We start from the raw sequence: 24,675 nt of genomic DNA on the forward strand, positions 1-24,675 counted from the left end.
GTCCCCGACCAATGGGAAGGGGCGCGGTGCGGGGAGGAGGAGGAGGCCGGCTCCAGCGCCGCCGAGTCCGCGGGCGAGCGGCCAGGGCTGCGGCGGGGGCCCCGGCGGGGGAGGGGCACCTACCCGGGTGTGCGGGGCGGCGGCGGGCGGTCCCGGCGGCGGCTCCTCTCCGCGGAGGCGGCGGCTGCGGCGGCCGTGGAGGCAAAGGTGATGGCGGCGAGTCCCTGTGGCGGCCGCCTCCGCCGAACCGCATCCCTCCTCCCGGCCCGCCCTCCTTCCCTATCTCCCGGTCCTAAACTTCTTCCTTGGGATAAACAAACCCGCCGCCAGGGGCGGCCGCCTCCGCCGCTCCCGCCCCCGCAGCCCCCCCACCCCCCGCCCCGGGCCCGTCCGGGCTCTGGCTTCCGAGTGGCGATTCCCGTCCCAGCCCAGCCCCGCGAGGGCGCGTGCGCGCGGCGGCGACGGTGGGGCTCGCGAGGCTCTTCCTCCCTCCCCGCCGCGCCGGGACTTCCGGTCCAGCCCGGATCTTCCGCCGGGTTTTGGGAGTAGCCGCCGCCGCCGCGCCGGGCACTTCCGGTCCATCCCGGATCTACCGCCGGGCTTTGGGAGTAGCCGCGGCCGCCGGCGGGTTTTCGGCCGGCAGGCCGCCTGGAAGAGGAGGAGGGCGGCCCTGGCCTTGCGGTACCGGCGTCCGCCCGGCCTAAACCCTTCCTTCCCTGAAACCTCCGAACTGGTCTGGCTGAGCCACGGAGGGTGCGAAAGGCAGAAACAGTTCCTGCGCACGATGGCCCCGGGGCCGTCCGGATAGAGAGCCCCAGGTGCAGCTCAGAACCCTATAAACCGCTGAAACGGGAACAGCGGCACGCGGCCTCCAAGGAGAAGGAAATCCGCGCCGGAGCGGGTTGGGTTTTGTCCGGGGATGAGCGCAAAGGGAAGGAGGGGAGGGGTCCGCCAAGGGGCAGCCAGGAGCAGGCGGCCTCCCAAGATGGGATGTGGGCAAAGAAAACTTCACCAACCTCGTCTCTTCGGACATTTGCTTCAAGTGTTCTCTGCCGGCCTGGAGTTTAAAGAAAGAGGTGATAAAGAACAACTTTATTCTGCAAACAATGGGCAAAAGATTATGGATCCAATTGCCTAGAAGGTTTCATTAAAGAGGTTTGAGGGACTTGCCAGGCAGTCGCGAGTGTCATTTAAGGACCCCCAGGTCATTCCACCGCAATGGCATCACTCACCTGATGGCCTATGTGGGTTTCCAAGAAGAGAATGGGGGGAAGTGGAGGAAAAGCTCGTATTATTTTACTATGTATTGAGCACTGTAAGCCGACTTATATGATCTTTTTTAATCCTTTCAACTTTACCACTTCCTGGTAGAAATCCTTCTCATCAGACGGTTCCAGCAACTGAGAAGCAGAAAGAATAGCTCATCCTGTTGTAGAACCATAAGAAGTTAAGGAAATTCCAGGACAAGTGGAGTAGGGAAACTAGGACAGACAGTTAAACAGCAGCTTGCAGCCACCTTCCAAGTCCTGTCTTCCCTAAACCAAGGACATTTGAGAGTAAATGATTTGCATTTCTCCTCCCCAACCAAGGGTGAATAGCTTCAATCACCCTACCCAGGGAGACAGATAACAGAAATCTAATTAGGTGCCATTCGCCAACCACACCCAAGGACAGACAGATTAAGAGAAAAAGTCTCATTTTGATAAATCAGCATAAAGCTGATGAATGTTCTATTGATTCTCCCCTAAACGCCCAGCCTTTAACACTCCTGAAAATGAAGGTCCCAGCACATCTCAGCAGGCAAGTGCCATTCCCACCCCCACAGGTCCCTTATCCCCAACCTCTAAGGGACCCTATGAGACTTGTAACCCTCTGAGCAAAGGGCAGCGACAGCATGTCCTGGGCTAACCCTCTGAACCCGCCTCGGAGGCCCCTTTCCTCCGACTTCCCAGTGAGCCAAAGCAGCTCAGCCTAGGCCGTAGGCCCTAGGCCAGTGGTCGGTCGGCAAACTCATTAGTCAACAGAGCCAAATATCAACAGTACAACGATTGAAATTTCTTTTGAGAGCCAAATTTTTAAAAAAATATATTTTATTGATTTTTTACAGAGAGGAGAGGAGAGGGATAGAGAGTTAGAAACATCGATCAGCTGCCTCCTGCACACTCCCTACTGGGGATGTGCCCGCAACCAAGGCACATGCCCTTGACTGGAATCGAACCTGGGACCCTTCAGTCCACAGGCCGACGCTCTATCCACTGAGCCAAACCAGTTAGGGCAAATTTTGTAAACTTAAACTATATAGGTAGGTACATTGTTATTAACTTAATTAGGGTACTCCTAAGGCGTAGGAAGAGCCACACTCAAGGGGCCAAAGAGCCACATGTGGCTCGAGAGCCGCAGTTTGCCGACCACGGCTAGGCTCTTGCTACCTCTATGCCCTTCCTTGTTTCATGGTCCTAAGTATATTTTTGCTGTGGTCAATAAATTATTGCTTTCTTTTCTACACTTTGTCTCTTGATTGAAATCTTTTCCCCAAGAAGACGAGAACCGAGGTCTCATTTCGTCAGTAACAATACCGGGTTTACTGAAATTCAAAGGTCTTCATCGCTCAAATTAATACTACATTGGCAATCTCACTTATATATTTAACATACAAAACATGTGTTTAAAAATAGCAGAAAAATGCCCTGCCAGTGTTGTTCAATGGTTGAGGCCCCACCTATGAACCAGGAGGTCACGGTTCAATTCCTGGCCCGGGCACATGCCGGAATTGTGGGCTCAATCCCCAGTGGGGGGCAGTGCAGGAAGCAGCCAATCAATTATTCTTATCGTTGATGTTTCTATCTCTCCCTCTCTGGAATCAATAAAAATATATTTTAAAAATAACTAAAAATAGCAGAAAAAGGTAAGGTCAGCCATAGAGGTCAAAGTTGTCTTAGGCCAAGAGTTTAAAAACAGAACTGGAAGTGAGCACTGGCGTTCTGGTGACTTGATGGGGAGAGGAAATATTAGTGTAAAAATTCACGTTCTCCAAACATGAAGAAAGAACAATTAAAATTTTTTGTTATACTCATGTGGACCTTATTAACATCATGATATGTGACAGAAACAGTGAAAATTGCATGTAATTTTTGCCTAGGCCTGTTAATTATTTCAACCCCTTAACATTATACCCTGCCCTCTCTCCCACTGGTCAACCATTAGGCAGTAGTAAATGTAAAACGCTCAAGGAATCAAGCTATCATAAATCTTTAAGTAGATTTCCAATTGGGAGTTAAGAAATGAGTGGTACTGATGACCCTTGACACTTGACTGAGTTCTAGTCCGGGAGTGGTTCAGTAAACTAGACTATTATAATAGGCTTTAGTTTATTGCTGCTATAAAAATAGGAGTTTAATCACTGGGGTACAGAATAGTGTACTTCCACTTGTCCTGTATCAGGCTTACATCGCTTACAGCATTAGCCATTGCAATCACCCAACTAACTCCTTAGACACCAAAATTATGATACTCATTTTGCTGCTCTTTTGTCGATTTTCTATAGGAAACCATTCAGACTCCTCAATGTATGTGGCTGACTTGGGGGTTTTTCTTATTGTGATTAATAGGTTGGCAGTTAGTAAAGATCAGAAGAGCCATTCTCTGAGCTTAATGAGCACCTATGAGGACCACACTTTGGATCTTCTTGACTCAACCCCATGAGACTCTGTCTGAAGAGCCAACAGACCATCCCACTTTGGTATTTAGGGACTGCAGCATCGTATTCTTCTTTTCTAAAACATCACGGGGCGACTCTCATCCATACTCAGACCACTGCAGAGCTTTCCTCTGCTCTGATGGCCTGCATGCCACAAAATCCTCTATATTCCTTGAACCGGAAGTCTCCATTGATTTTTTTTAGAGAGTTGAATGAGGGGAGGTGGAGAGAGAGAGAGAACAGCATTGATATGAGACATTGATTGGTTGCCTCCTGCTTGCACCCAACGGAGACCAGGAATCAAACCTGCAACCCAGGTATGTGCCCTTGACTGGGGACCAGAAAGCAAATCTGCAACCCTTTGGATCAAGGGCTGACACTCTAGTCACTGTGCTATACCAACCAGGGCCCAATTTTCCTTCATTTTGGTAAGTTGTGTTTTTCCAATGAATTTATTTCACTAACATTTTATTCATTTGAAATGTCTTCTTATCTCTTTAATAAGTATAATCATAGTAACTCTTCTTCATTCCTAACATTGGTCTTGCCATTTTTTTCTCACCAAGAGTTTAGCAATTTTTTTTAATATATATTTTTATTGATTTCAGAGAGGAAGGGAGAGGGAGAGAGAGATAGAAATATCAATGATGAGAGAGAATCATTGATTGGCTGCCTCCTACCTGCCCCCTACTGGGGATGGAGCCCACAACCTGGGCATGTAACCTTGACTGGAATCGAACCCGGGACTCTTCAGTCCGCAGGCGGACGCTCTATCCACTGAGCCAAACCAGCTAGGGTGCAATTTTTTTTCTTTTAAAATAACTGCTTTAATACAATTTTTTTGCATGTTATACTTCCATTAATTCCTGCTATTATTTTCTTCCATTTATTTAACTTTAATTTGTAGTTATTATTCTGGTTTCTTAAGAATGTTATATAGCTAATTCATTTTTAGCCTTTGTATTTTTGTTTTTAAAATATACTTTTATTGATTTCAGAGAGGAAGAGGTAGGGAGAGAGAGATAGAAACATCAATTATAAGAATCATTGATTGGCTACCTCCTGCACGCCCCACAGTAGGGATCAAGTCTGCAAATCAGGCATGTGCCCTGACTGGGAGTCAAACCATGACCTCCTGGTTCATAGGTCGACACTCAATCACTGAGCCATGACAGCTGGGCTAGCCTTTCTACTTTCTAAATATGCATTTAAGGCTATAAACCTCCCTTTAAGTATGGCTTTAAGCACACCCCAAATATTTTGATATTCATATTTTCATTCAGTTCAACATAACTTCTACTTCCCACTGGGTTATTGGGATGTACATTTCTTCCGAATTTGTAATTTTTGTTGTTGTTATTAATCCTCGCCTGAGGATAGTTTTCCATTGATTTTTAGAGAGAGTGGAAGGGAGAGAGAGAGAGAGAGAGAGACAGGAACATTGATGTGAGAGAGAAACATCAATTGGTTACCTTTGCACATGCCCCAACCAGAGCCGGGGATCTAACCTGCACCCAGGTACATGCCCTTGACCTGAATCAAACCTGGAACCCTTCAGTCCACCGGCCAACACTCTTTCCACTGACCCAAACAGGGTAGGGCAAAAAATTTTGTAATTTTTGGTACCAATTTTTAGACAGAAGGGGGTTCGTAAGATAGAGTTAGGGACCAACCACATCCTTTAATCCAGGTTCTGGGTCCTCAAATGTCAGACAAATATAGTCATGTGTATTAGTTTCCTAGGGATGCTGTAACAACTTACCCAAAATTGGGTGGCTTATCAGAACAGGCCAGAAGTTCAAAATTCAGGTATCAGCCAGGTGGCACTTCTGGAGGCTCTATGGGAGAATCTCTTATCTCTTCTAGTTCTAGGGGGCTGTCAGCATCCTTTCACCTGTGGCTACATCTCTCTGTTGTCTTCACATGACCTTCTCTATGTCTATTATTTTCCTTTGTCTCTTTTAAGAACTCTGGTGATGGATTTAGGGCCCCCTCACATAACCCAAAGGAATCTCCTCATCTCAGAATGCTTAATGGCATCTGCGAAGACCCTTTCCTAAAACAGAGTGACTTCTACAAGTTCCAGGGAGTAGGGCTTTGTATTTTGGGGTAGCCATTATCCAACCTACTACACTTGTGTTTAATATTTCCAAATAAAGGAATGAACTAGTGGAAAAAATAAATAAATAAATAAAAATAAATAATAAAACATCACAGGTTGGCTGGATACACACAATGGACATGGCAAACAATCCGCAAATACATTATTTTTTTAGAGGATAAAAACAGAAGTAGTATGCTTGTTAGTAAATATGGTATACTTCATGAATCCTAAGTGATGACTCTATGAGCTTCCCTGGACATTTTGTTCATCCTGTGACCCTATTTAGTGTGGTTCCCCAAGCTCTTTCTCTCCTAGTGAGCTGGCTTCCATATTTTTCTAACCTTCTATCTTAAATTTTCTTCAAGGGAACCAAACTCAGGCCTTACTGCCATAAGCTAACACTTGTGATCAGATATTTAAAATAACATTTAGCTTTTGGAATTTATGTGTAAAGAAAAGAATTACTACTTATTTTTCACTGTTTTAATTATTAGGCCTTTTATCTGGAAAAGAACACTAAAACCCTCTTTTAATAACTTGTAAGTTATCTTACACATAATTTCATTTTCTCTTCCCATGTCTCCATTTCTTTATATCTGGCTTTTCACCTTGCTTGTGAATTCCAATTTTGTAGTTCTTTTGCATTAGATGATATTGTTTAAGGATCCAAAAATGTCAGAACATCCCTACAACCCTTGTGTAGTAATGCCTATAACAAACAAAGGGCCAGTAAGTTTGATAGGCTTATCATTCAGAAATCATTCCTGCCCTGCTGGTGTGGCTCAGTGGGCTGGATGTCAACCTATGAACCAGAAGGTCACAGTTAGATTCCCAGTCAGGGTACATGCCCAGGTTGCAGGCTCAATCCCCAACCAGGGGTGTGCAGGAGGCAGCCGATCAATGATTCTATCTCATCATTGATGTTTCTATCTTTCTCTCCCTCTCTGAAATAAATATATAGGCCCTTCATTGTACCCTTATTTTCATGTCCGCAACCACATTATGTCAAATATTTCAGGATGCTCCCTTGTTTCAAATGAAATAAACATTCATATATTTAATGCTTTGGTCCTTAGGATGATCTGTTAGAGTCAACTATGGGAGAGGTGATTTTTGCTGTTTTTCTTCTATTACCGTGTAAAGAGTAAGGGTTGAGTTATAGTTCACTAGTTGGTGTACTGATAAAATTTTATAGCTTTTCAATCAAATATTAATTTTAATCAGGTTTGAAACATTTGAGGCTCTTAATACTTTGGAGTAATCCCTAGATTTTGGATCAATAATGTCCAATGTATGGGAAATAGCAATACCTCTACCTAGGCAATATAGCATCTTGGAAAAATCTTGGTCACCCCACCTATAGGTCCTTCATTTATACTCCTAGAGGCCCGGTGCACAGATTCATGCACTTGTGGAGGGCATGGCCTGCAGGGATCCGCCCGCTGTGGGAGCACCACTCATTCTGGTCAGTCGAGCGGCTGTGGACCTGCCCTCTGAGCAGCTGCTCCTGCTTTGGGAGTGCTGCTCATCCTGGTCAGCCAAGCGGCCCTCCCATTGTGGGAGCGCACTGACCACCAGGGGGCAGCTCCTGTGTTGAGCGTCTGCCCCTGGTGGTCAGTGTGCATCATAGCGATTGGTTGACCGGTCATTCTGGTTGTTCCTCCTTTGGGTCACTGGGCTTTTATATATATATAGATAATGGGAGAAAATCACAAAAATGATCTCTTCTACAAGATTATCCAAAGCTCCTGCAGCATCTCTCCAGGCATGCTCTGAGAACTCTCATTCAAGGTCACTTACAGTTGCTGGAAATCTTTTACTGTGCCAGGATCCAGGCAGCCGCTGCTGCCAGGATCTAGTAGTCTCTGATGACCTTTACTTTAGCTTGGCCAGCTAGCTCCCTCTGCCAGTGCCCTGCCCCTGCCCCTTCAGTGTTCTCAGGTAACCCGAGCCGTTTCTGCTGATTCTGGACCCTGGAAAGAGTCCCAGGAAAAGCCTAGCGCTCTCCACTGTGCTCTTCAGCCAGAGGTCACCAGCCTCTGCAGCAGCCCCACAGGCTCTGGTGGTGCAGCTGCTCAGTCTCCTCCTCTTTTATCTCTGCTCAGTCATCACAATGTCTCTGGGTCAGGGTCTTTGGTCCCCTCCCAGAGAGGCACACCCTCTGCCTAGCAGGCAATTTCTGGCCAGAGGATTTAATTCAAAGATCTGGCCCTGCATGCCCACAGGATGGTTACCTGTCTCTTTATCCTTCTTCTCCCTAAAAATTGGTGTCATTCCATTCCACTCCCCTCTGACCCTGACTCAAGAAATGGCAACTCCACCCTGGCTGGTTTGGCTCAGTGGTTTAGACTTTAGAGCATCAGCCCTTGGACTTAAGGGACTCAGGTTCAATTCCTGGTCAAGGGCACCAGGTTCCATCTCTGGCCCCGGTCTGGGTATGTGCAGGAGGCAACCAGTCATTGTGGCTCTCTCACATCAATGTTTCTCTCTCTCTCTATCCTTGGATGAGGATTAAAATAAATAAAATAAAATGAGTTCATGTTAAAAAAAAAAAAAGGAAGGAAGGAAGGAAGGAAGGAAGGAAGGAAGGAAGGAAGGAAGGAAGGAAAGAAAGAAAGAAAGAAAGAAAGAAAGAAAGAAAGAAAGAAAGAAAGAAAGAAAGAAAGAGAGAGAAAGAAAAGAAAGAAAGAAAGAGAAAGAAAAGAAAGAAAGAAAAAGAAAGAAAAGAAAGAAAGAAAGAAAGAAAGAAAGAAAGAAAGAAAGAAAGAAAGAAAGAAAGAAGAAGAGAAAGAAAGAAAAAGAAAGGGCAACTCTATGGCTGTTTTCTCTGGTCCCATTAAGGGGCCTTGCCTGCAGCATAAGAGATAACCTCCTGTTTCATTCAGACAAGGCACCCCTCCTCCTCACGGGGAGGCATATAGACTGGGCCCTGCTCTCAGACCAGCAATCTGGAGGTCCGAGAAGCCCATTGGGTAAACTCCTGGGATGGGAGTCTTGGAACCTCTGTGCCTCAAGGGACTTTATCTCCCTGATTTCCCACTCTGCTGCCTCAGAAGAACTCAGGGAGCTCCCTCCCTTTCTGCCACTTCCTGGCTTTGGAAACTTAGCCCTGCTGTCTAGCGGTTGCCAGTTCTGCACTCATACCCCAACACAACGCTGAGGGGCCACCTGCCCCCAGATGGTTCTCTCTGCTGTTCAGAGCCCTTTGCTGCCAGCGCGCCTGCTGGATGGGAAACCCTGGTATGGCCATTTCCAAAATTAGAAACGGCACTGTGCCATCTCTAGGGACACTGCCTCTGCACCTCCTAGCACCTGGTAAAGCCAACCTCTGGCACCCATCCCCCAAGTCTCCTTCTCCCTCCTTCTCCCTCCCTCACATTGCTGTCCTTGGTGATTTGGGTTTTGGCTTCCCCTCCTGACCTGCCCGTCCTTGCCAAAGTTTTAGCACACTCTTGACCTTCTCTGTCTGAACTATGCCAGGCTGGGGAAGGGCCAACTCAAGGCCATATAAACCCTGGATATGGGGCCTCATCTCACATACTAACAATCACTGGAAAACGTAACCATATTCCACAGGAAAAATACCAGTACCATGCTTTGTTATGCAAAATGAAAGGTTTACATATTTTTTTCTCTTGAAATATTTATTAGTTTCATTTTACAGTTTTCTTTGTATTTGAGAGCCAAGATGTTTTCTCTTCCAGCTCTCAAGCAATTTGATAAAACCTGGAAAAGCTTATGGGCCTTGGGCGCCGTGCCTATAGTGAAAACCTGTGCCTTATAAAGATTAAAGAAATGGCTTGGCAGGGAGGGAGGTCAGCACTTCCATACTTGACTCAGGCCCAAGCTCCTCCCGCACTCCAGGCATCCCTTAAATCTTTCTCTTCCCCAGTTTTTAATAACATGGCTTCTGTGATCCCCTGCCTCAGTCGCCCACCCTTTACTGGAGCTGCTCACACAGATACTTCCCTTATTCCAAATGCCAGGGGGCCTGCCTGGACTTCACAGCATCGCCAGCCCCGGGATTCCCTTTCACGGACCCCTCCCACCTCTTAGGTCGCTAGGTTATTGCCTTAAAGCCTCTTTTCCCCAGGAGGCTGCAGCTTTGGACTAAGGTATTTGTTTGCTTGACCTTGTAGATATGATGTGCTCCACACACTGGGCTCTGGTAAGTCTGCAGCTGCAGCCAGCTCTCCGCCCAATCCCCACCCCACCTCCCACTCAGGTCCAATACTGTCTTTTGGATGCTACATTCTTACCTTATCTGCTGGGACTGACCCGCAAAGCTCACTGGTGTCTGAAGCAGGATAGCTGCCAGAAATCACACTTTACATTTTCCTACTGAAGTGCCTGCTCACATTGCTCTGTGCTTTGGGTGTCTCCTCCTCTAAAGGAGGCCCTTTTAGCCTCAGTTACATACAGCATCACTGATACACTTCTCTGGAGGGTCTCCTGATCACTCATTATGCAAACTGGAACATACACAAGAAGACAAAAATGCCCCAGAAATTACCCCAGATTACTTCTCTTCTAAATATTAACCATTACGTAGCTGAAAGAACCATTGGAAGTTTGGCTTTTACTTTCCAGGATTTCCAGTTTTTACACTAGTGGTTTTACAATTTCAAAATACTTTTAAAAAATGAATTATGCATATTCAGAGCACACAGTGAGCCAGTTAAGAGAGAGAGTCTATGGCAATATGTTATTATCTCTTTGTCTCCTGTTTCATTTTTTTTTTCCTCAGAAAGAAAATTAGGCAAGCTTTTTAAAAATTGTGTTCTTCTACGGTCTACAATTTTTTTGACCTCCTGGTTCATGACCTGAGCCTTGCCGGCCAGGCTACCCAGTCTACAATTTTGAGAGAAAAGGTAATGAATGTTTATTTGTTTTTAATTTTTTTTAAATATTTTTTAGTTGTCAAGAGCTCAGCAAGAATTTGCTTCTATTTTGAATATGTAGCCTATTGTGTGCAAAGCATGTGACAAACTTTCAACTTCCTTTCTGAATATCAGAGCTGTTTTCTCTCTTATTTCTCTCAGTTGTAATCACTTCATCATAAAAGGTCTGGATATTTTCTAAAATACATTTTTATTGATTTCATAGAGGGAAGGAGAGGGAGTAAGGGAGAGCAACATCAGTGATGAGAGAGAATCATTGACTGACTGCCTCCTGCACACCCCACACTGGAGATTGAGCCTGCAACCCAGGCATGTGCCCTGACCAGATCGAACTGTGACCTCCTGGTTCATAGGTAGACTCTCAACCACTGAGCCATGCTGGCCAGGCAAAGGTCTGGCAATTGACACAAAATAGCATTGTGCTTCCTCTGTCAAATTTCTTTTCTCTTCTGAGTTTTATTTTTATTTTATTTATTTATTTTTTATTGAGTTTAGAGAGAGGAATGAAGGAGAAAGAGAAACATTGATTTGTTGTTCCACTTACTTACGCATTCATTGGTTGATTCTTGTATATGCCCTGATGGGATCGAACCCGCAACCTTGGGGTATCAGGACAACGCTCTAACCATCCGAGATACCGGGCCAAGGCTATTTTACTTATTTATTTGTGTGGTCCAGGATAGACTTAAGACATGTTTTCCTTGATTTAAGTCCTGGAATGTTCACTTGATGCTTTGAGCTCATTCACAATGTCCTTCTATTAGCATAATGCCCCAGGGCATGTGATGGTTCTGAGCCTGTGTGCCTTCAGATCTATCCCCTGCCTTCTCTGCTTCACATCTCAGCCAGCTCCTACAGGCTGTTTTCTGGGCTCCAGCTGGGCCAGGCTAGTAGAAAGCACTGTCTGGAAACTGGAAGGTGGAGGGAGGGAAAAGCCAGAATATTTATTTCTTCTGCTCTCTTTCTGCTTTAGGCACCATCTACAGTAGCAGCTCTGTCTGTTCCCAGACCCCATCTCCTGCAGGGAACCAGCCCTGAACCCTGGCAGTATCACCCCCTCCCTCCAGCCTGATTAAAAGTGTAATGGCTTCCTGTCATTGCCGAAACCTAGATTCTTCTCAGTGTTCCCATCACCTGGGCAATAGATTCCTTCTCTCAAATTCTCTGTTGCAAGTAATGAGTGTGGTTTCTGTTTTTCTGATTGGACTCAGTACATTTATCCATTTTATATTTTCACTGGGCCTCTAGTTTTTATATAATGTTCTTAACAAGAATATCACAACTGTAGGATAGCAAAAAGGTCATATATTTTCCATCCAGAATTTGAATCTGTGTGACCTTGCTTGAATGAATCACTGAGCCTCTTCCTGCACACCAGTGCCTTTGACAGTAAACCAGGAAAAAATGACTTCATCAGAGCTATGAGCAGCAAATGAGAATAAAGCACATGAAAGGATTTTGTAAATGATAATTCTTATTGCTTTATTTAAAAATAAATAGGTTATTATTTAAAAATAGTAACTAAGAGTAGTTACTTTTTTTGAAACATGTAATATTAAAATTTAGCAACAAAGGTATTTCCCATTTGGAATTTATATGGAATAAGGAGGAGTCTTCAAAGGGTACCCCTACAATGAGGGATAGTGGTATTATGGTGGCAGGTAAGAGATTCAAAGCAGAAGTTTTGGGTAAAAAAGGCAAAAAATAAATAAATAAATAAAAAAAGAAAGAAAGAAAGTGATCTAGAAGCCATAAAGAACAGTAAGGAGGAGAAACCAAGAAGGCGGCATAGGTAAACACCAGAAATTGCTGCCTCCCACAACCACTTCAAAAATGCAACTAAGAGACAAAACAGACATCATCCAGAACCACAGGAAGGCTGGCTGAGTGGAAATTCTACAACTAGAAGGAAAGAGAAAAGCACACTGAGACTCAGAGGAGGTGCGGAAGTAAAGTGCAGAGGTACAGAGGTGCACGCTTAAAGGGCTGGCAACTGAGGACACGGTTGTCTTTTTCAATCGGGAGGGAGTCTCAAGCTCCCGACTGCTCTGAACTCCAGTTCCAGGCGAGACTCTGGGGACCCAGACTCATACGGGGAGAAACTGGACTGTCTGGCATCAGTTGGAACTTGAGGGCGGCTTTCTCTCAGAGGTGCTTGCAGCGATTACTGGGACACTGAGACGCGGGGACTCTTAGGGTAGGACTGAGGATCAGTCATAGCTGTTTGCTCTTTCCTGATGATTCCCTGAGAGCCCGCCCCACCCAAGCTGCGAGCAGAGGCTTTTGCATATGAAAGGCCTGGCCCTTTGCAATCTGAAATTACCTAACAAACTGCAGCTGGGTCAGAGAGACCCAGAACTTCCAAAAGAAGGCCCAAGGCCCCACAGCAGCTTGCACTGCTTCACAACTGGGCCTCATCTGGGCACCTCCAAACCCCAAACAAAGAAGAAGAATCTGCAGATCTCTCCATAGCTTCTGCTGGGTAGCCTCAGGCAGAGGCTAAATTAGCACCTCTCCAAATTGTCCATCACATAGAGTATGCAAATTTACATTCAGACGGAAAATGTGTGAGTGTTTATTTCTTCATACCCTCCCATAGACTGTTTTAATTAACTCTAATCTTCTAGTTAAGCAAGCATTTCAGTGTAATTTTATCTTAATTAGGAGTAAAGTTGACAATCTTAACATATGTATAGAAGCCTTTTTTGTTTTCTTTTCTGAAAACTGCATTTCTTTCAGGTTATCAGTCTTTTTTCTTATTGAGCTGTAGAAAATCAACTCTTACTGATATGAAATGCAAGTGTTTTTCCAGTTCATTGTATATCTTTGGAATTTCCTTATGGGTTTCTGTCTATTTCTCTCCAACTCTACTGCTGGACCAAGGCTCAATCAGCTCTCACCAAGCCTACCAAAACTTCCTACCAAATCTCTGCTTTCATTCCTGCCTCTTGGATACTATTCTTTCTCTATAAGACACAGTGGCCTTGATGAAATATGAATCACATCATACTACATCCCTACTCAAAATGCCCCAAGGGCTACTCTCAGAAGATTTAAATCTAAACCACACACCTTGCTTACTTCTTTGAACTAATCTTCTACTGTTCTGTCTAGAGCAGCGGTTCTCAACCTGTGGGTTGAGACCCCTTTGGGGGTCAAACGACCCTTTCACAGGGGTCGCCTAAGACCATCCTGCATATCAGATATTTACATTACGATTCATAACAGTAGGAACATTACAGTTATGAAGTAGCAACGAAAATAATTTTATGGTTGGGTCACAACATGAGGAACTCTATTTAAAGGGCCAGAAGGTTGAGAACCACTGGTCTAGAGAATAATCTTCTTTGGGATCCTTGAACAAGCTGAACTTGTTGTGTCTATGGCTTTTGTGCTTTGTGCCCTTTGCGGTCCAATGTTATTTTTGGAATTCAAACAGCCTGGTCTAAATTAATTGACGGGATTGAATGTTGAACTTTTTAATGTCCTTATTGCTCGACGTTGGACCTGCTCCTAGCACCTGGTCTATCGAGTCAGCCTTGAGGTTGGACCGAAAAGGGTTTAATATTCCTTCTGACTGGAATGTCCCTCACCATATTTCACAGGGTTTGTTTCTCCCTCAGTTGGCATCAGCACGCATGTCACATCATGAGAGAGGCCTCCCATTCCCATCAAGGTCAAAATGGCAAACATGCCCTAACCGGTTTGGCTCAGTGGATAGAGCGTCGACCTGTGGACTGAAGGGTCCCAGGTTTGATTCCGGTCAAGGGCATGTACCTTGGTTGTGGGCACATACCCAGTAGGGAGTGTGCAGGAGGCAGCTGATCGATGTTTCTCTCTCATCGATGTTTCCAACTCTCTATCCCTCTCCCTTCCTTTCTGTAAAATATCAATAAAATATATTTAAAAAATTTTTTTTAAAAATGGCACACATACCTATACCCATACCCCCAGTTTCCATTTTTCCTCTGACTCTTTGTGTTATCTTTATTTTAGTGTTTAGCATAATATCTAGAATATAAGAAATTCTTAATATTTTACACAAAAGTATGCCTCAGAATAAAAGGATATTGTCTTACATTCAGATTCTTATAATTCTTTCATATTTAAGAGAATTTTTGAAATTATTTTATTTTAAACAGATATTGTTTGGAGAACACAAATTGAAAAGCAAATTCAATGCTATTTTTAAATGCTTATACAGGTCATTTGAACTGTTTTAAAGGAAAAAGGGGGAAAAAAGAAAGCACAATAATGCAAATAATTTAGTTTAGGGGCTTTTTTGGCGAGGAGGAGAGGGTATGACCTTATAATTGCAAAAATAATCATGTAAACAAGCCTTTCAAATATCACTTAAAAAAGCAATATAGCAAATTAAATATTATAATGATAGTGAAAAGGAAAAAAAACACCTATCCTAACGTTAGATAAATAGACACTATAGCTTAGCATAAAAATTACATTGATAGCATCCTATACAGATTAGAAGATGGTTGAAGCACCCTCAATTTGCCTGAGAAACAACCTTGATTCATAACAGACATATTAAAGAGAAACAAATTTTTTGTTGTTGTTAAGCTACTAAGATTCAGGGTTATGTTTTTTTTTTATTTTTTTTAAACAAAGCATAATCTAGCCAATACTTACAAATACAATGATCTACTGTACAATATAACCTTGAATTTCAATATAAAATCTAAAGGCAGATTCATTTGGTTTATTTATATCTTTTTGTTCTTCCCTACATTCTGTTAGGAACAAAGCAATGTGTAAAATGATTCTCTCTCTCTCTCTCTCTCTCTCTCTCTCTCTCTCTCTCTCTATATATATATATATATATATGTGTGTGTGTGTGTGTGTGTGTGTGTGTGTGTGTATTCTGTATATGCTGCCTTGAAATATTCTCACCTATATGTATAAAATTTAAAAGCTATTGCTTTTAAAAAATAAAAATAATTTCTTAATTTCATCAATCATATAGAGTTTCTATTTGTTTTAAAATATCATAACCACAGTGTTTAAAAATCAATTTTTGGATCTTATTTATGTATTTAGTTATTTATTAAGCATTTTTATTGATTTTAAAGAGGAAGGGAGAGGGAAAGATAGAAACATCAATGATGAGAGAGAATCATTGATTAGCTGCCTCCTGCACAACCCCCACTGGGGATCGAGCTGGCAACCCAGGCATGTGTCCTGACCAGAAATCGACTGTGACCTCCTGGTTCATAGGTTGATGCTCAATCATTGAGCCAACTTGGCCGGGCAGGATCTTATTTTTTTAAATGCCTGCATTTTTACAAAAAATATGAAAACCAAATATTTTATTCTAAAACAAAAAAGGAATACACATATTCACATGCACAGGGAGCTGGTAGTGTAAATTTACCAGATAGAGGTCTTTGTCCACACTGTTCATGCAAATAATCAAATCTCTGGTTTTATAAATGTTGAACCCATAATATAGAAGTATATTCTTTAATTAATTTAATGTTTTATAACAAGATGTAGTTTTATAATAGTAAACTGTATTTTTCATATTCCCATTTTCCATTGGATATGAAGATTTCTCAAAAGCTAGTTGGAGATGGCCACCCAATCTTCTTGAGAGTATTTGTGAACATACCACTTCCTTCTTCTTGGTGCATGTTGTGTGGTTATATGCTCCCTTGGAAAACCAGGGTTTTGACTGAGCTATGCTTAATGAAGAGTGATGGCATTATCTGCAGCAAGGGTAACTAACATAGTGTAAAGCCCATCATTCCCATTTGGATGTGTTTAATTCTAGCTTTCCCCTTATCCTTCTTTATTCACCCCTTTTATACCCATTCAACAACGGACACAGGGACCACAGCATATTTTTACCATATCGCACCAGCATGTGTTACCACATCTTTCTGTATGCTGTTTCATTTTTCTGTTTCTTTGTTTACAATTCTTAATTCTACAATTTTATCTCAGATTAGAATATGTTCTAATGACATAAAGGAATTCTATAATTATATGCATTGGTATGAGAATCTAATAATTACCAATAATGCTTCTTAACATTATTTACTGTTTTCTTAAAAGAAAAAGATGTGTTTTATTGCCCACAATATTCTATGAAACCATTGTTTGTTTTAATTATGAAGCTATTATTGTGAAGACGCTCTTTAATCATCATCATCCAGCTTGCAAATGTCACAGAACTGAATTACTAAGTTAGTGTCCATGACCTAGTTTATAATAATATGGCTTAAATCAGCCACTGTTCCAGAAGAGAAACAGCACGGTGTGGGCTAGATCAAGGCACTCCATGAGAGGCAGTTGTCCTGGACCTCATGCCCTCTAAGTAGCAGTGAGACCTCAGCATGACATTGAACTTCACAACATAAAATTAACACATGGACATAACTACATTTTACTAGTTAGAACACAGGAAATAGGGCAAGATGATATCTTCAGGTTCCTTCCTTTTTTAAAATATGTTTTTATTGATTTCAGAGAAGAAGGGAGAGGGAGAGAGAGACAGAAACATCAATGATGAGAGAGACTGATTGAGAGTGTGCCGTGACCAGAAATGGAACAGTGATGCTCAACCACTGAGCCAGGCTGGCCAGGCTGCAGGTCCCTTCTAACACTAAAACCATTGGCTGACTTAGAATCAGGGTCACTCATATTAAGAATTGAAAGTTGTAGAAATTACTTGGCTTTTTTGGGTGTAGATCTATTTGTCCAGAAATAATGTCTATTTATCTGAAAGACCTAACTAGATTAAAAAAAACAAACCTATTCTTCTAAGAAATTTTTGTTTTGTTTTGTTTTTTGTGTGTTTTTTTTTATTGCCTAAAGTATTACAAAGGGTATTACATATGTGTCCTTTTTTCCCCCCCGCCCTTGACAGTCCCCTAGCCTCCCCTATCCCCCAGTGTCTTATGTCCATTGGTTATGCTTATATGCATGCATACAAGTCCTTTGGTTGATCTCTTACCCCCCTACCTCCTGCCCCCCAACCCTCCCTGGCCTTCCTGCTGCAGTTTGACAATCTGTTTGAGGCAGCTCTGCCTCTGTATCTATTATTGTTCAAAAGTTTATAATGGTCTCTATTATCCATGAATGAGTGAGATCATGTGGTATTTTTCCTTCATTGACTGGCTTATTTCACTTAGCATAATGCTCTCCAGTTCCATCCATGCCGTTGCAAATGGTAAGAGTTCCTTCCTTTTTAGAGCAGCATAGTATTCCATCGTGTAGATGTACCACAGTTTTCTAATCCATTCATCTACTGATGGGCACTTAGGCTGTTTCCAGATCTTAGCTATGGTGAATTGTGCTGCTATGAAGATAGGGGTGCATATATCCTTTCTGATTGGTGTTTCTGGTTTCTTGGGATATATTCCTAGAAGTGGGATCGCAGGGTCAAATGGGAGTTCCATTTTCAGTTTTTTGAGGAAACTCCATACTGTCTATTTATCTGAAAGACCTAACTAGATTAAAAAAAACAAACCTATTCTAAGAAGAAATTTTAAAAAAGTATCAAAACTACCAAAAGATCTTTTCAATTTCATTGTTAAATATTATGACTCGAAAGAAAGAAAGAAAGAAAGAAAGAAAGAAAGAAAGAAAGAAAGAAAGAAAGAAAGAAAAAGAAAGGAAAGAGCAGTCAAGGAGTTAATGTTTTGTGAGTCAAGACAACTCTTTAAAGGCACAACTCCATAATTTTATCTTACAAATGTAACAGAAGGATGGCTGAGGATTTATTCCAAGTTTTCCAGTTTCAGGTTGCTGCACTGTGGACTAAAAGGAAAGCAGTAGGCCTGGATTGCAGAAGAAAGTCTTCTCTTCTCAAAGAAAGTTCTAGTAGAAGGACAGCACATTTAGATCCGGGAAAGTACTGATTGATAGAACATCCTCCCACCAACACTCGGATCAATTGGGATGGAACAGAGGAACAACACACAAAACCTTCAGCCAGTTCATTAAAAACATTTCTGTTTGAAATCTCTTTTTGATTTGTGGTTTTTCTTGATGACTTCTCCAGACATCTGCTTTTATTCTCCTACAACTTATTTCAAAGGATAATGAAAGGTGGGTAGAAAAGATTTTTCATGCTCTATGAGAAAAAGAAAGTATACATTATTTTTGTCCTTGCTTTGATCATTCTTTCCATGACTCTCCAGTCAGCTTCATAAACTATTACTGAGATCAAAACATAATTCCTGTTACCGCTCTGAACGAGTATCTGCCCAAACACAGTGCAGATGTTTCTTTCATTGGCCAGCTCAGGAGCACAGTTTTTAGAAATATATAGCATAGAAGTCCTATAACCCTGTTCATTAAAAACGGTTTGTCACTGACAAGGGTTCCTTGGAGTCTCAGCTTATAGAACAGCTTTGAAATAAGATTCAAGTGGCATTTCTTTTCATTTAGCTACAGGGGTGTACCTGTTGTCCCTAATGATCTCATTTTCCCCATTTTTGTTGTCCTCAGTTTCTCCCAACTGGAGACAAGAATGTCCTCCTGCTGGACCAGGCTGATCCCAGTTATCTAGCAGAGCCTGGTCAGGTCAGGAGATCAGAGCGGTTTTGTTCGCACCACCTATCAATAGAGCCTAGAACTCTTCTTCCTGCTTTATAATTGGCATGAATGTAGAAAACGCTTGGATTGGAGCTTAAGAACATTTTGTTGCAGGTTTTCCCCCCTCATTTTCCACTGTGTTAATACAATCATGACTTTACTCTGCTTTCTTTGTTGGACTTGAGATTCTCTCTGGGCTGGAGCTCACTTGGCTGACTCCAACTCCCAATTTGACTAGCATCCATCAAGTCTCTTTCCTGTGGACCCTGGCTCCTGGCAAGAGGTTTGCTGTGAGGAAGTGATAATCAGCATCAGATATGGATTCCTATTGTTGTTCTCCGCCTGACTGATGGGAACCCTTAGTTACTCAGCCTTGAGGCCACCATGACCTTTGGCTTTTGGGTGTTTGACTTTCTGGCTACTCCACCAGAAGCTAGCTGCTCAAGCCAGGTTGGTATTCCCATGCCCTGCTCTTCACTCTACCAGCTTCTCATCATTTCTTGGTTATACGTGTTGCTAAGGTACCAGGATGTCTCATGTTTCAGTCTGCCCAGTTTATGATACTATGACATTTTTCCTAATATGCACATATAAATGCATGTATTCCATTATCTTAAGATACACTCACTAAAGATGAAGGCACTGTATCTCCAACTTTCCCTATCCTCAGATGCTGATGTGGAAGAAGGTAGTCTTGAAGCTACTTGGAAGCCCTTGAAGTGACTTCTCAATTGACTCTAGAGAACCATAGTTACTATTTATAACCTGTCCATCCACTTCAGGATCTACGACATGCCTGCATGACACTTCATGTATCTACCAGAGGCTGATAGAAATCACTTCTCAGAATTCCATTTCATGTTGGTTTCTGGACTCCACAGAACTTCACAAGGCTTTCCTTCTCCTAACAACCCAATTGATTCCTAAAGTTGGTTTATATTTAGTCTCTGACTCAGTTAAGCAAAACCCATGATGTTGATATCTAAATAATATGATTTGACTTTATGGGTTCTGGTAGCTGAGATATCAAAGTTGTTCCTCTAGCACTGGAGTTTTATTTCCCACATCAGAACTTTAGTACTGCTGAGTTTCTTCCCATCTACTAAAAGCTTTTTTCTATCTACACAAGCTTTAATTCTCCTTGGCCTCCTAGAAATGATTTCTGGCATCTGGCCCAGATCATTTCTTCAACCTTATTCAGAAATCTTCATTTTCTCTAATATACCAAATCATAGCAAAGAATTCATTGCTCAGAATTCTTATTTTAACCATGCCCTTTGTAATGGAGATTAGATTCTTTTTGCAAACACAGAATATAAAGTTGAGGATAATCCCAGGAGAAGGTATAATTATGGCACATCTAGGGCCCTGGGAAGTGTTCTTGGTGTCCCTGCTTCCTGGGCTCACAGTGGACTACAAACTTAATGTGTTTGTGCAAATGAATGGCCAGGCAGCTTGTATGTTTTTGTCTTGGTCACTAAGAACTCCTGTTTATAATATTGTTTTGAAATCTGTCTGGCTTTTGTCTTCCTTTCAAGCTTCCAACCTGATACATATGAGTAATTTTTACCTTATGAATGTTTGTGTTTCCCTTATGGATGTTAGACGTCCTATCCAACGTGGTCCCCGGAAATTTTCATCACTATCATCCTGGGACTGCCTTCATCTCTCTTTTAAATTGAATTTACAGGTTGCTTGATCCTAGTCTTCCTCTTCTTTGTTTTTGCTGAAGCATATTCTCTGGTAGTTGCTTGAGAAGGGTTTTGTGAGAGTATGTTAGCGTTGAACCTGACAAAACAGAACCCATGGGAGACAGACACTAAGGGATTTTTGCAAGGAAAGGGCTTCTGTGATGTGGGAGCTGAATAGGCAAGTCTGAAATCCATAGGGGAGTAGTCTTTCAGGAAAGGCAGGTTGGAAGTCTCAGCTACAGGCTGATGCTTCAGTCCACAGGTGGAATGCTTTACTAGTACTTCCTCCAGAAACCTCAGTTCTGCTCTTAAAGCCTTTCCACTGATTGGATCAAGCCTACCTGGCATATCTAAAATAATCTGTTTTACTTAAATTTAACTGATTATAAATGTCTACTTTCTCTGTTTTTTCTTGATGTCCTAAAAGTTGTCTAAAAGCAATAAGAAAAGCTTGATTAGCCATCCTTATTCAATGAGTGTACACCCCAGGTGACTTAAATACAATATCTCTTTTTCTTAGATATTATCGAATAAGTTGCTATGAACCTTTACTTTTGGTTCCCTTTTTTCTAGTCTCAGTTTGAATCTCTGTGCTTCCATCAACACATCCCAGCCTTTCTACAGATAATAAGTGGATATAATTAACTTACCGCTTTTTAAATTTACATTTGGTTCCTTGCCTGGATTTTTTTTATCTCCTCAGGAAAAAGAAAAGATCATGAAAAAGAAAAGATCTCATGAATATGGAACTTCTACAGCTGGCTACTTTTATCTACTGTAGTCTCCTCTTTTCCATGGGGTTTATGCTCCAAGACCCCCAGAGGATGCCTGAAACCAAGGACAGTAACACACCTTATACATACTATTTTTTCTTATATGTCCATACTCATGATAAAGTTTAATTTGTAAATTAAGCACAGTAAGAAAGCCCTGGCTGGGTAGCTCAGTTGGTTAGAGCATCATCCTGATATGCCAAGGTTTCGGGTTCCATCCCCAGCCAGGACAAGTGAAACAACAAATTGATGCTTCTCTTTCTCTCTCCCTCCCTCTCTTTCTCTTTCCCTCTCACTCTCTAAAATGAATGAATAAAAATTTAAAATAAAAGAGAAAATAGGCATAATAATAGATTAGCAACGATAACAATAAAATAAAACAATTAAACAATATACTGTAATAAAACATATGTGAATGTGGCCTCTCTATCTCTCAAATATCTTTTTGTATGTACTCACCCTTGGTCTTCTTGGGATAATGTGAGATGATAAAATGCCAATGTGATGAGATGAAGTAAGGTGGATAAAACATTATTAAGTAAAATAAGGGTTACTTGAACACAAGCGATACCATGACAGTTGTCTGATAACCTAAATGACTACTAAGTGACTAATGGGCAGGGAACATACACAGGGTGGAGACACTAAACAAAGGGACAATTCACACCTTGAATGGAATGTCACAAGATTTCATTACACTACTCAGAACAGCTAGCAATTTAAACCTTATAAATTTTTTCTGGCATTTTCCATTTAATATTTTCAGACAATCATTGACCATAAGTAACTGAAACAGTTGAAAGCAAAACTGAGGATAAGGGGAGAATACTGAGCTGTGTTTCAATTCTTAATACATTCAGTCTCATATTTTGACCTTTTTCTGATCTTGCCTAAGATTCTAAGAGTTTCTCAGTATAGCCATTCAGATAATATAAACTGTACATAAATTTGAACTTCTGGTATGAAAATTCTAAGAATGTGGACATTCTGTTCTTTAATCATTAGAAAGAAAATTACAAAGTTTAGCATCCAATTTGCTACTTACTACTATGACAAATTCCACCGTAAATAGCATGGGAAAAACACATTCCAGCTTCATCTACATTAGGAATGAATTCAATTCATAACCTTCCCCAGTTGGCTTTAGAAGTACTAGCAATCCCTTCCCATATCCTTATCTATAGCTTCAGCTTCCAACCAAGTCCCTGAGACATATGGTTCTGTATTTCTTGGAAAGTTTACTGCAATTCATTACTATGTTCAAAATCCCTTGACTCCAGTTACAATGCTGGGGTAATTACTCCAATGTGGAAAAGAGTCAAATGCATGTGAACGTGCTTCTCCAATAATTTCTACTCCAAATCTTCAAAGCAACAACACATATTGTTGCTTAGATTTTAGAATTGTAGGGTGGAAGCTGTTAAGTGTTGTGCATAATGCTACTTTGGACAGTGAGTATTGGGAGTACATGGGCTTTATTCAGCTTTGAACCCTTGGTATTTAAAAATATTCTACACCAAAGAAAGGGCTGGTCTGCATCACTGCTACTCAATAGTAGCTTTGTCAACAAGCAACTAGATCAACCAAATGAAATATTCACAATCATAAGTAGTTGGGGCAACATTACTTATTGTCAAACTATTTTAATGCTATGGAATCTATCTTACAAATGATTCATGTGGAACCCCAATATATAAAACAGATAAGGAAAGGATTGTTCAGGTTCAGGAGTATGAGATGCAAGTGAGTTTAGCTTTCTCTTCATATCATTGTGGTCAGCAGAGCACATCTGTAGAATTTCAGAGCTCCTCAGAACAAGCCAGGAAAACCATAATCTATATTAGTTCCAAGAACACTTTGCTTATTTGCTTAATAATATATTGATTACTTTTTCTATGTAAGGTGTAGCCAATAAGCACAGTTGGTGAGCCAACTTTTGGGAGGACTCATTGTACATAGCCTTAAAATAAACATCCAAGGGAAGAAATTACCATGGGAAATGAAATTTATGAACCCGGAGAGAATCTTCCATGAAAACATAAGAAGGGCACTATTATGGAAAAAAAACTTGGAGCAGAAATGAATATAATCACAACCAAATATTAAAAAACATACTAAATAGGGCACACCTGACCTTGCTTGATCTGGGAAACTATGTAGAGCTAATCTTGGTAAATATGTAGATAGGAAATGCCCAAGGTTACCAAATAGTTTTGGAGCAAAGATGTAGCCATGCTTACCAGGAAGTCATTAAACATAATGCTGTACTCACCAGCACCTTGGCACAGTTGTTTGGCTTGTTGTGAACACAAATATAACTGAGACACACCAGGATCCTAAAGTGCTTTATGAGTCACCAAGAGAAGATTACACTACATCCAGCAGAGGTATAGTTATACAATTATACTAGAGTATAATGTAATGTAATAATAAAGATGATTTATAGCATAGCTGTGTATTATTATTGTTAGAAATCTGTTGGCAACCTTATATGATATATCCATATAAGTAACCAGAATATCTATAAGGTCTGGCTATTGTATTAACTGACTGTACCACATAAGAGAAGTTCCTATATACAGTGCTGAAGAGAAGCTAAAGTCATCAAAGGGACCATAATCTCTCTGTATATAAAAGCCTAAGTGACCATTATGACCAGAACGACCAGTTGACCAGTCGCTATGATGTGCACTGACCACCGGGGGCAGACGCTCAACACAGAAGCTGACAGGAGCTGCCCCTTGGTGGTCTGTGTGCTCCCACAGCCAATCCTTTGCAGCCCCTCCCCCTGGCCAGCCAACCTCCTGTGGCCCCTCACTACACTGCCTGCAGGCCAACCTCCTATGGTCCCTACCCCTGGCAGGCCGGCCGCCTCTCCCCCGCCCCCCACCCCACCCATAGGCCTTGATCACTGGCCAGGCCAAGGGACCCCACCTATGCACAAATTCAT

At 41.9% G+C, this 24,675-nt stretch overlaps 1 protein-coding gene, 1 long non-coding RNA gene and 1 pseudogene across 3 annotated transcripts in view; 1 reads left to right on the forward strand and 2 right to left on the reverse strand.

Annotated features, from left to right (window-relative positions):
• SPOPL (speckle type BTB/POZ protein like) overlaps positions 1-254 on the reverse strand; it is a 66,635-nt gene extending 66,381 nt beyond the window's left edge. Inside the window, exon 1 of the mRNA XM_036318580.1 lies at positions 124-254. The gene's annotated coding sequence lies outside the window, so the exon portion shown is untranslated. The remainder of the gene's footprint in view (positions 1-123) is intronic.
• LOC118661059 lies at positions 183-18,685 on the forward strand (annotated as a pseudogene).
• On the reverse strand, positions 18,429-22,321 carry LOC118661060. Of its 2 annotated transcripts, XR_004969126.1 has the most exons (4): positions 22,185-22,313; positions 21,603-21,780; positions 20,832-21,049; positions 18,429-18,797 (listed from the first exon to the last, which is right to left on the reverse strand). It is a non-coding gene; the product is annotated as an uncharacterized LOC118661060 (long non-coding RNA). The 2 variants fall into 2 exon arrangements; XR_004969125.1 differs by lacking the exon at positions 21,603-21,780 and having other exon boundaries at positions 22,185-22,321.
• Positions 22,322-24,675: the final 2,354 nt, after the last annotated feature.

This window comes from Myotis myotis, unplaced genomic scaffold, assembly GCF_014108235.1.
Source record: "Myotis myotis isolate mMyoMyo1 unplaced genomic scaffold, mMyoMyo1.p scaffold_m19_p_8, whole genome shotgun sequence".
NCBI classification, from domain to species: domain Eukaryota; kingdom Metazoa; phylum Chordata; class Mammalia; order Chiroptera; family Vespertilionidae; genus Myotis; species Myotis myotis.